Here is a 10,117-nt window from a genome sequence, read left to right as displayed (position 1 = left end):
GAAGGTCTAAGGAAATTCACAATAGAGAAAAATAATGGACAAATGAAAATATTAATCCGGATTTCATACTATACTCAACAAATCATCTTCAGTGAATTGCCTGTATATTTTTCACCTATTTTTGTATTGGTTTGTCTTTCTTGCAAATCTGGAGGTGCTCTTTATATGTTTGAAATATCCTTTTTCATGTGTGTTGCAAATTTTTTTAATCTAGTGATTGTCTATGCTTTTTTATATAGTAAAAGAACATTTTAATTTTTCACAGTAAGATATTTATATATTCTCCTTTTTAGATAGTTAATTTACTCTTTTAAAAAGTTAAAAAGGTCTCCTTAATCCCTAATTTGTTTCTAAGATTTTGATTATTTTTTACATTAAAGTCTTTAATCCCTCTGGACTAGATGGCTAGTCACAGAAGAGTAAATGGCGATTAATCTCTGAAAATGTTAATGAATCTAAGAAATACTCAGGGAAATGTGAATTAAAACAACCAATGAAAAACAAAAAAACAAAAAAACCCAACCAATGAGCTATGACTTTGACTTCATGAAGTTGTTAAAAATTAAGAGATCTTTTGCTAGTGGGTTTTGGGAAACCATCTACTTTTACAAAAGTTATATATCAACTTATATTTCCACCAGCAATTCAGCAATATATAAGTTTTTAAGTAAATTTTTAAAATAAAAATACTTTGACCTAGCAGTCTCATGTTGGGAATCTTCCCCCAGAGAAGTAATATCACCAATGCATAAAAATACAATTAAGGAGTTTTGTTGAACTATTGTTTGTAGAGGCAAAGTAGAAAACCAAGTGGAGACAAAGTGAATGACCATTAACGGGGGAATTGTTGAATAAATGGTGATATAACCATTCTGTGGAACAGCAGGAGAGTGATTTTTAAAATTCGTTATATCTACACTAGTTGATCTCAAGGTATTTCCACAATTTTAATAACTAATTGCTTTATTACAGAACTTTATGTGTACAGGGCATTTTTAGAGAGTGAAATAGAACAGAAAAGAAGAAAAAACACTAGAAGGATGAAGACAAAACTTGGGAACCTGAGGTTAAAGATGACAGACACATGGGACAACCTGGGTGGCTCAGAGGGTTAAGCCTCTGCCTTAGGCTCAGGTCATGGCCCCTGGGACCAACCCCCACATCGGGCTCGCTGCTCGGTGGGGAGCCTGCTTCCCCTTCTCTCTCTGCCTGCCTCTCTGCCTACTTGTGATCCCTGTGTGTCAAATAAATAAATAAAATTAAAAAAAAATTACAGCTTCCCTCTAGGATTGGATCAGATGTGTGAGACCAGTTGTCACTGCTCTTGTTGTTGTAATGATTTCCCTAGATTACGCCAAAATGTTTGGGGTACTGAGTATTTCTGGTGCCCACATCTGGAGACCAGGCACAGAGAAAGGTATTGGATATCATTACCTGGCTCAGTGGCAAAAGCAGTCTCGCACAAAGGTCGGGGTTGGGGACAGGAATCAGGCTGGGAAGGAGATCAGTTCTAACAGGTTGTTCTCTTTTGCCTGAATTAGTATCTGGAGAAAAGATGAAGGTGGGTTAGCATCTAAACTCTTGGGGAGGGGCGCCTGGGTGGCTCAGTAGGTTAAGCCTCTGCCTTTGGCTCAGGTCATGATTCCAGGGTGCTGGGATCGAGCCCCACTTCAGGTTCTCTGCTCTGCGGGGAGCCTGCTTCCTTCCCCCTCTCTCTCTGCCTGCCTCGCTGCCTACTTGTGATCTCTGTCAAATAAATAAATAAAATATTTTTAAAATAAATAAATAAATAAACTCTTGGGGAGGGTGGCCAGGAGGAAAGAGTTCCCACACGCATAGGGTTTGGGTGTCTACGCAGGAGACACACTACTAATGCCCCAGAACTACTACAAACTCAAAGTAGCTTGTGTTTTTCGTTTTGCTTTATTTGTTTTTAGAGGGGGAGGTAGAGGGTGAGAGAGAGAGAAAATATTAAGCAGCTGCACACCCAGCAGGGAGCCCAATGTGGGGCTCGATCTCATAACCCTGAAATCATGAACTGAGCTGAAATCAAGAGCCAGATGCTTAACTGAGCCACAGAGGTGCCCCTAAAGTAGCTTGTTTTTGAAGGTCTAAATCAGTGAGGCTGACATACATCAAAGCGGTTTTGCCCACCCAGCTAGTCTTGATTAGCTGAGGGCCAGCAGTGGCCCTGTGGGGGAGCACAAACCTGGGAGTCAGAGAGACTGGCTGGAACCCCTTTGCTGCTCCTTACTAGCTGTGTGACCTTGAACGAGGTACTCGTGCTTCCCTGAGCTCCCGTTTTCTTATCTGTAGAAGACACATAATCCCCACTGCGCAGAGTGCTGTCCTATGAGGACTAATTAATGAAATTAGGTGAGCAGAGAATTTCTTTCTACTTCCTCTGAATTCCACTCACTACCACTACACACACACACACACACACACACACACGGCATCTTAACCTGCAAGGTGACCGGAGGGGATAAGCCAATGATGGGGAACTAGCTCCACTGGTACCCAAAGAGGCAGGCAGGCAAATAGGTCTCAACAGCGATGAGACCGAGGAGAGGAAAACATTTCTCAAAGGAAGGCTTTGGGGCTGAGAAGTCCACCTGGAGATTTCTCAGCTATCCAGGCTCCCAGCAGCCTGTAGACGTCGTGCCAGTCCCCTAGCTGTCCTTTCTGCCCTGTGTTCTTCAAGATTCCGATTAAACGGTCTTCCCATATGGCCTCAGTCTATACTTACCTTTCCCACCACCCTCTCGCACCGTTTAGAGAGCCCCAGGGGGTAGGGCTGCTTCACCCTACCTCGTTCCACTGCCTTATCTAGGACTGCACCCACGGCCACCTGCCGGGCTCAGCCAGCAGAAAGTCGGGAAAGGGCTTGGTGGCTGGAGTAGGAGGGTGTGGGGTGAAATCAGGCTGTGCTGCGGCCAGCGACTCGCCCCTCGGTAATTCCCTTGCTGCTCCCCTTCTGCAAAATGGAGCTCGTACTTCTGCCTAGCTCGTGGGTGAGAGGGTCAAGTGAAGGGATGCATCTGAATGGCACCTTACAAAGTGTCAAGAACTATCCAAGTGTCGTCATCCGGGAAAGCCGGGGAAACTCACATTTTATCATCTCTCCTTTGCGCGGCGTTACAAAGTCAACTGAGCAAAGTTTCTGCTCCTGAGAAGTCCTCAATTTCCAGGCATTTAAATTGCCCTTTGACTTTGAAAGAAGCAGGTGGAACACAAGGGCATTGGCTCGACGTGTTTTATGACGCACGAGGGGGAGGACGCAGACAAGCACAAAAAAGTTGGAAACTCAGAGGCTGGCAGTTGACGAGCAGAGCGGGTTAGGGAGAGAGAGATGCGAACCGTGGTTCTCACACTTGGCGCAGGCTTCAGAATCGCCCCCAAGGCCTTAATAAACCAGACTGCTACGCCCGGTCCCCAGAGTTTCTGATTCCTAAATCCAGGCTGGGAGCCCCAGAATTTACATTTCTAAGAAATTTCTGGATGGTGCTGACGTGGCTGGTGGGGAAATCGCACTTTGAGAAAAACGGCTGTGAGCTATGCTTGTGTCTAAGTCTGAGAAGGGAACTTTGCTTTAAAAATGAAAACGGGGGGAAGGAGGTGCATGGCTGGCTCAGTGGGTTAAAGCCTCTACCTTTGGCTGGGGTCATGATCCCGGGGTCCTGCAATCGAGCCCCACATCGGGCTCTCTGCTCAGCGGGGAGCCTGCTTCCCCTTCTTTCTCTGCCTTCCTCTCTGACTACTTGTGATCTCTGTCAAATAAATAACAAAATCCTTAAAAAAAAAAAAAAGAGAGAATTTTGTAACTATGTGAGGTGATGGATGCTAACCAAACTCTTCATTTCACCATATAGGTGTATGTCAAATCATTATCTTGTACACGTACAACTAGGATACGTTGTACGTCAATAATACCTCAAAAAATGTGGTTTTTTGTTTTTATTCATTTAAGAGAGAGAAAGACAGTGAGAGCCAAGCAGGGTGAAAGGCAGAGGGATAAAGAGAAGCAGACTCCCCACTGAGCTGGGAGCCTGATGCAGGCTTGATCCCAAAACCTGGAGATCATGACCTGAGACCAAGGCTGATGCCTAACCATCTGAGTCACCCAGGTGCCCCCCAAAATTTGTTTTAAAAAGGCATATTTTGGGGCACCTGGGTGGCTCAGTGGGTTAAGCTTCTGCATCTGGCTCAGGTCAGAATCTCAGGGTCCTGGGATCAAGCCCCCCCTCTCTGCTGGGCGGGGGGCCTGCTTCCTCCTCTCTCTCTGCCTGATGCTCTGGCTACCTGTGATCTCTGTCAAATAAAGAAAATATTTTTAAAAAAAATATCCTTTAAAAAAAAAATCCTTTAAATTCTTAATGGAGGAAGAGTGGTCCCCACTGGTCAAGTTGGCAATTTGAGCTGCATGACTTTTACAGGTCCAACAAGTGGACTCTATAAAAGCCTCAAAGTTTGTAACAATCCCCAAAAAGACAAAGTTAATATTGGGTGTGAACAAAGACCTCCTTAATGCCAAAGAACATAGGTTATAATACAATATATTTCATCTTTATCTTAATGTCAGGAATAAAGTGTGTTTCGTTTCTCGTATTCATTAGATCTGTGTATAACAATACAGATGTGCTTCTTTCAGGAAGCAGGAAAGAATACATAAAGGAAACTATGTGGAAGTGGAGAGGTCCTGAGAAAAAGTAGGAGCCATGGCAAAAACAGGAAACGGTCCTTGGAACCTGGGGCTCCATGGAGAAGGAGGTCCCGCACTTAGCCAACCAGCGCTCACCCCCAGAAAACAAGCAGTAGCAGGATTCAACGGCATGTCCCAAAAAGATTAATTTGCCAAATGTCATAAAAATATGTAGTCCTGCCTCTCCTGGGAGATGAAAGCATATGGACTGGTTATGTCCTGATCGGAAACACGGTGTTTTATTTTATTTTTTTTTAAGATTTTATTTATTTATTCATGAAACAGAGGCAGAGGAAAAAGCAGGCTCCCCAAAGAGCAGGGAGCCTGGTATGGGACTGGATCCAAGGACCCCTGGGGATCCTGATTTCAGCCAAAGGCAGACACCTAACCTTCTGAGCCACCCAGGCGCCCTTGGAAACACAGTGTTGTAAAACATGCTAACAGACCAGGTCAGTACCACACAATGACAGGACAACAGGTTACTCAGTTCTGGCCAAGCCAGACTTAAAAGGGAGTCATCTGGTAACCAGCCAGGAGCTTCCAAAGTGCCAAGCGCATGAAAGACAGACTAAGGGATTGGACGCAGGTTGGGGGAGACTAAGGAGGCAGGGAAACATCTGTGATCCTGGATCGGACTAGGGGCCAGAAAAAGGACACCGGTTGGCACGCTGGGTGAAACACTCGGATAATTCTACAGATTGGTTAATAGCAATGAACTGATGTTCATTTCCTGGTTTTGGTCAATGTACTGTAGTTAAAGAAAGTGTTAATGTTCAGAGAAGTCTGATGAAAGGTGTCCAGAATTCTGTCCTATTTTCTCCACTGCCTTTGTGAGTTTGAAATTGTCTCAAACATGAAAAGCAGGGGCGCCTGGGTGGCTCAGTGGGTTAAGCCTCTGCCTTTGGCTCGGGTTGTGATCTCAGTGTCCTGGGATTGAGTCCCGAATCAGGCTCTCTGCTCAGTGGGGAGCCTGCTTCCTTCTCTCTCTCTTCCCGCCTCTCTGCCTACTTGTGATTTCTCTCTGTGTGTGTCAAATAAATAAAATAAAATAAAATAAAATAAAAAGCTACTTCAAACTCATAAAAAGAAAACAGCTCAATATAATAATGAGAAAAGGAAATGAATGGGCGATTCAATGGGCAATTCATGGACCAATTAAGATGAAAATACAGGTAAGTATATGAAATGATGAATCACTAAGAATGGCAGTATAATAAAATATAAATTAAGATAAAATATTGATCGTATCCATCAATATGGATACGCCTCTGCCTTTGGCTCGGGTCATGATCTCAGAGTCCTGGGATCAAGCCCCGAATCGGGCTCTCTGCTCAGCGGGGAGCCTGCTTCCTCCTCTCTCTCTGCCTGCCTCTCTGCCTACTTGTAATCTCTGTCAAATAAATAAATAAAATCTTAAAAAAAAATTAAAAAAAAAAAGATTCTAAATGTACCTACACTCTGACCCAGCTCTCACATTTCCAGGAACCTGTCCTACAGAAATAACAGCAAGACCACAGAATTGCTTGCATCAGCAAAAAATTGGAATGAACCCAAATGCCTATGCATAAGAATATATATGAATAAATTCTAGTCCATGTAATATCAGAACACTATGTATCCACTTACAAAATGCAGTATCTCAAAAAACAAAATGAGGTAGCTCTAAATTACTTACGTTCACAGTATAACGTTGAGAACTAAAAGGAGTTGCAAAACAAAACCAACAGTACGAGACTAGTTATATGTGTGTGTACATACACAAGTACACAGGAATCTGGCCAGGTCCACATCAAACAGTTCTAAAGATATGAATTGAAGGGGGAACAGAAGAACCCTTTTTAGTTTATAATAGTTTATATTTATAGTTTATATTTAGTTTATATACTTAGTTTTTTTAGTTTATATACATTTATTTATTTATTTATTTATTTATTTATTTATTTATTTATTTATTTGACAGAGTGAGAAGGGGAGACAACACAAGCAGGGGGAGAGGGAGAAGCAGACTCCCAGCTGAGCAGGGAGCCCCATGCCGGGCTGGATCCCAGCACCCTGATTGTGACCTGAGCAGAAGGCAGACGCTTAACCGACTGAGCCACCCGAGGCCCCCAGTGTACATACTTGTATATTATTTGACCCTATTGTGAAATTATTTTCACTTTTGTAATGTAAAAACAGTTTGTGTCTGTGTTGAAAGGAGAAAGACCGCTCCAATGAACTCTGCCCCTGGTGAACTCTTTTACCGGCTCGGCAGCAGGCGTCATGACTGCCATCTGGTGGTCACACAGAGTCATGATAAATTGGACATCTGAGGGTTTCTCCATGTCCGCACTCTTGCCATTTGGGGCCAGATAAATGGGGGTGGGGTGGGGTGGGAGGCTGTCCTGTGTGTTGCAGGATGTTTAAGATTTTATTTGTTTGACAGAGAGAGAGAGATCACAAGTAGACAGAGAGGCAGGCAGAGAGAGGGGGGAAGCAGGCTCCCCGCTGAGCAGAGAGCCCAGATGCCGGGGCTCGATCCCAGGACCCTGAGATCAGGGCCTGAGCCGAAGGCAGAGGCTTTAACCCACTGAGCCACCCAGGCGCCCTCCCGATACATTTATTATATTTCTGGGGCTGTGTTGTTTTTGCCAGTGGGCATTATCTGATATCAATACTATATAAATTGTATTCTCATTTTCATTATATTAATATATTCATACTTATTGTATGCGTAGTATGTAAGTTATCTGGTGCTGATTAAGGTTAACTGAAAACAGAAGGTTTTATTGTATTTATATGATCTCTCTAGGATGAATCCACAGAGCTAGCATAAAAGCTCAGGGATGACAGGCCCCCTCAAATTCACAGCATTTGTAAGATTTCTTGTTAGTGTGAATTGTCTGATAGAGAGTAAGGGGGGAGCTAAGACCAGGGGCTTTGACACGGTAGTTGCATCCATATTCTTCTCTCTGGTGTGAGTGTTGGAGGAGTAAGATGTGTGTCATGGTCAAGGGTCTTCCACTTTTGAAATATTTGGTTTCTTTCAAGTATGGATTATTTTCTATCAAATTAGGTTTCCGTGATTACTGAAGGCCATTCCATACTTACTGCATTATATGGCTTCTTTCTAGCATAAGCCTTTGGTTTGGTTTGGTTTTTGGTTTTAGGTTTTTAAGAAAGAGAGAGCTGGCAGGAGGGGAGGGGTAGAAGGAGAGGGAGAGAGAGAATTTTAAGCAGGCTTCGCACTAAGCACAGAGCCTGATGTAGGACTCAGCCTCATGATCCTGAGATCATGACCTGAGCCAAAACCAAGAGTCAGAGACTTAACTGACTAAGCCACCCTAATGTCATTTTATTTTAAATTCTAGTATGGTTAAATAGTGTTTTATTAGTTTCAGGCTTTCACAGTCTTACTCAAACATGGACATTCCAGAGAAGAGACATTCTGCAGAAATCTTTTTACTACTCTTTTGAGCCTGTGCTCTACATAACTCCGGAGGTGTTGGGGGGGGGGGGCGGCACTACTCACATGTACGCTGGTGCTAATGTCACTTGGAATCCCTTAAAAGTGGTCCTGCTAAGAGGATAAATAAAATCTTAAAAAAAAAAAAAAGATAGTTATATGGCAAACATACACAATTCAGTTGGGATCAGTTGGGAGTTAGAAAACAGAAGATCTTTGAGACTGTGGGTTATGGAGACACTTGGGAAATTTTCAAAATATTTGAAATGCTTAGGAAACATTTTGCATATTTTCCTGACTCGGTGCTGTTGGTAGCTTGAAATCAGCCATGATGGCATTACTTGCACAGCAGAAAATGGCTAATACTACAAATCGGGACTCTCCCCACTCTCCCTCCCAAAAACTAGTTGTTGAGAGTTTCCCAGCATACCCCTGGGTGTACCAAGTTCCACACGCCTCTCTATGAGAGAAGGTGCACCTCTCCAATGAAGAACGTGTAAAATCAAGTTTACCCAGCTTATACGTGGAGTCTTAAACAAACAAACAAAAAAACATAAAAAGACTCAGAGATACAGAGAACAAGCTGGTAGTTGCCAAAGGGTAGGTAGGGGGATAGAGGGATAGGCAAAATAGGAAAGAAAATTACTTCTGGTTATGAAATAAATAAGTCACAGAAGTGAAAAGTACAGCTTTGGGAATATGGCCAATAGTATTAGAATACATGATAAATTGTAACCGCCCTTATCATGGTGACCATTCCATAACATGTATAGTCATCCCATCACTATGTTGTATACCTGACACTCATATGTCAACTACCCTCCAATTAAAAATAAAAAATTTTGAGATTCCCTAGCTTAAAATCCCTTTTTTAAATGGTTGCTTTATTATTTTCCTAAAAAATATCAGGAAGTTTGTCCCTCAGTATCTAAAGGTACAAGGAAATCATCTTTGATATTGTCTTGCCATTTCTGTCCTCTGTGAACAGTAAGAGATGAAAAACTCTTCCCCTCAGCCTAGCCCGAACCTCACAGTTGCCTGGCCTACCCACTGCGATTCTCTGGTCACAAGTAGCTCTTCCGTTTTCTGTTCACATGGCCAAGGGAGCAACACAAGCTCTGGGGGAAGGTATGAAGGTGACTTTTGGGTGAGCAACTTGACAATATTTGTTTAAAATATGGGTATAATTTGGGGGTACCTGGATGGCTCAGTCATTAAGCGCCTGCCTTCAGCTTGGGTTGTGATCCCAGGGTCCTGGGATCAAGCCCCACATCAGGGCAAGAAGTCTGATTTCCCTCTCCCACTCCCCTTGCTTGTGTTCCTGCTCTCACTCTTGCTCTGTCAAATAAATAAATAAAATCTAAAAAAAAAAAACCCTTTAAAATATAGGTATAATTTGACCAAGAAATTCCACTTCTGGCACTTCATCTTAAAGATACAACCAGTCAGGGGACACATGGGTGGCTCAGCCAGTTAAGTATCAGACTCTTGATTTCAGCTCAGGTCATGATCTCAGGGTCGTGAGATTGAGCCCACCTCGGGCTCCACACTCAGCGGGGAATCTGCTTGGGATTCTCTCCCTCTGCCTCTGCCCTCCCACCTTTAACATGCTCTCTAAATAAATAAATAAAATCTTAATAAAAATATATTATATGGAAAAGATGTACAGAAGTGCCAATTAAGACTCCAAAGCAAACCTCAACCAATGAGGAATGGAAGTCGGTGAATAAACACCCAGGTTCCTGGACCCTTCCTGGGCAAGTCTGAGACATCGTCTACGCATCCGGGATCAGCCGACCAGGAGCCCGCGAGGAGCCCGCGGGGAGCCCAACGCACACAGCTAGACAAACGGCGCCACACCTCTCGGCCCGGAAAGCAACGCGCCTGCGCACACAGAAATCTTTCGGTCTCGGAGCAACGGCGTGGCTTCCTGGCCAATCAGCAGCTGCGGCGTTTCCTCGCCCCGCCTC

This window comes from Lontra canadensis, unplaced genomic scaffold, assembly GCF_010015895.1.
Source record: "Lontra canadensis isolate GAN:19392208 unplaced genomic scaffold, GSC_riverotter_1.0 scaffold122, whole genome shotgun sequence".
In the NCBI taxonomy this organism is placed as follows: domain Eukaryota; kingdom Metazoa; phylum Chordata; class Mammalia; order Carnivora; family Mustelidae; genus Lontra; species Lontra canadensis.
The sequence above is the reverse complement of the archived record's forward strand: the minus strand, read 5'-3'. Positions refer to the sequence as shown.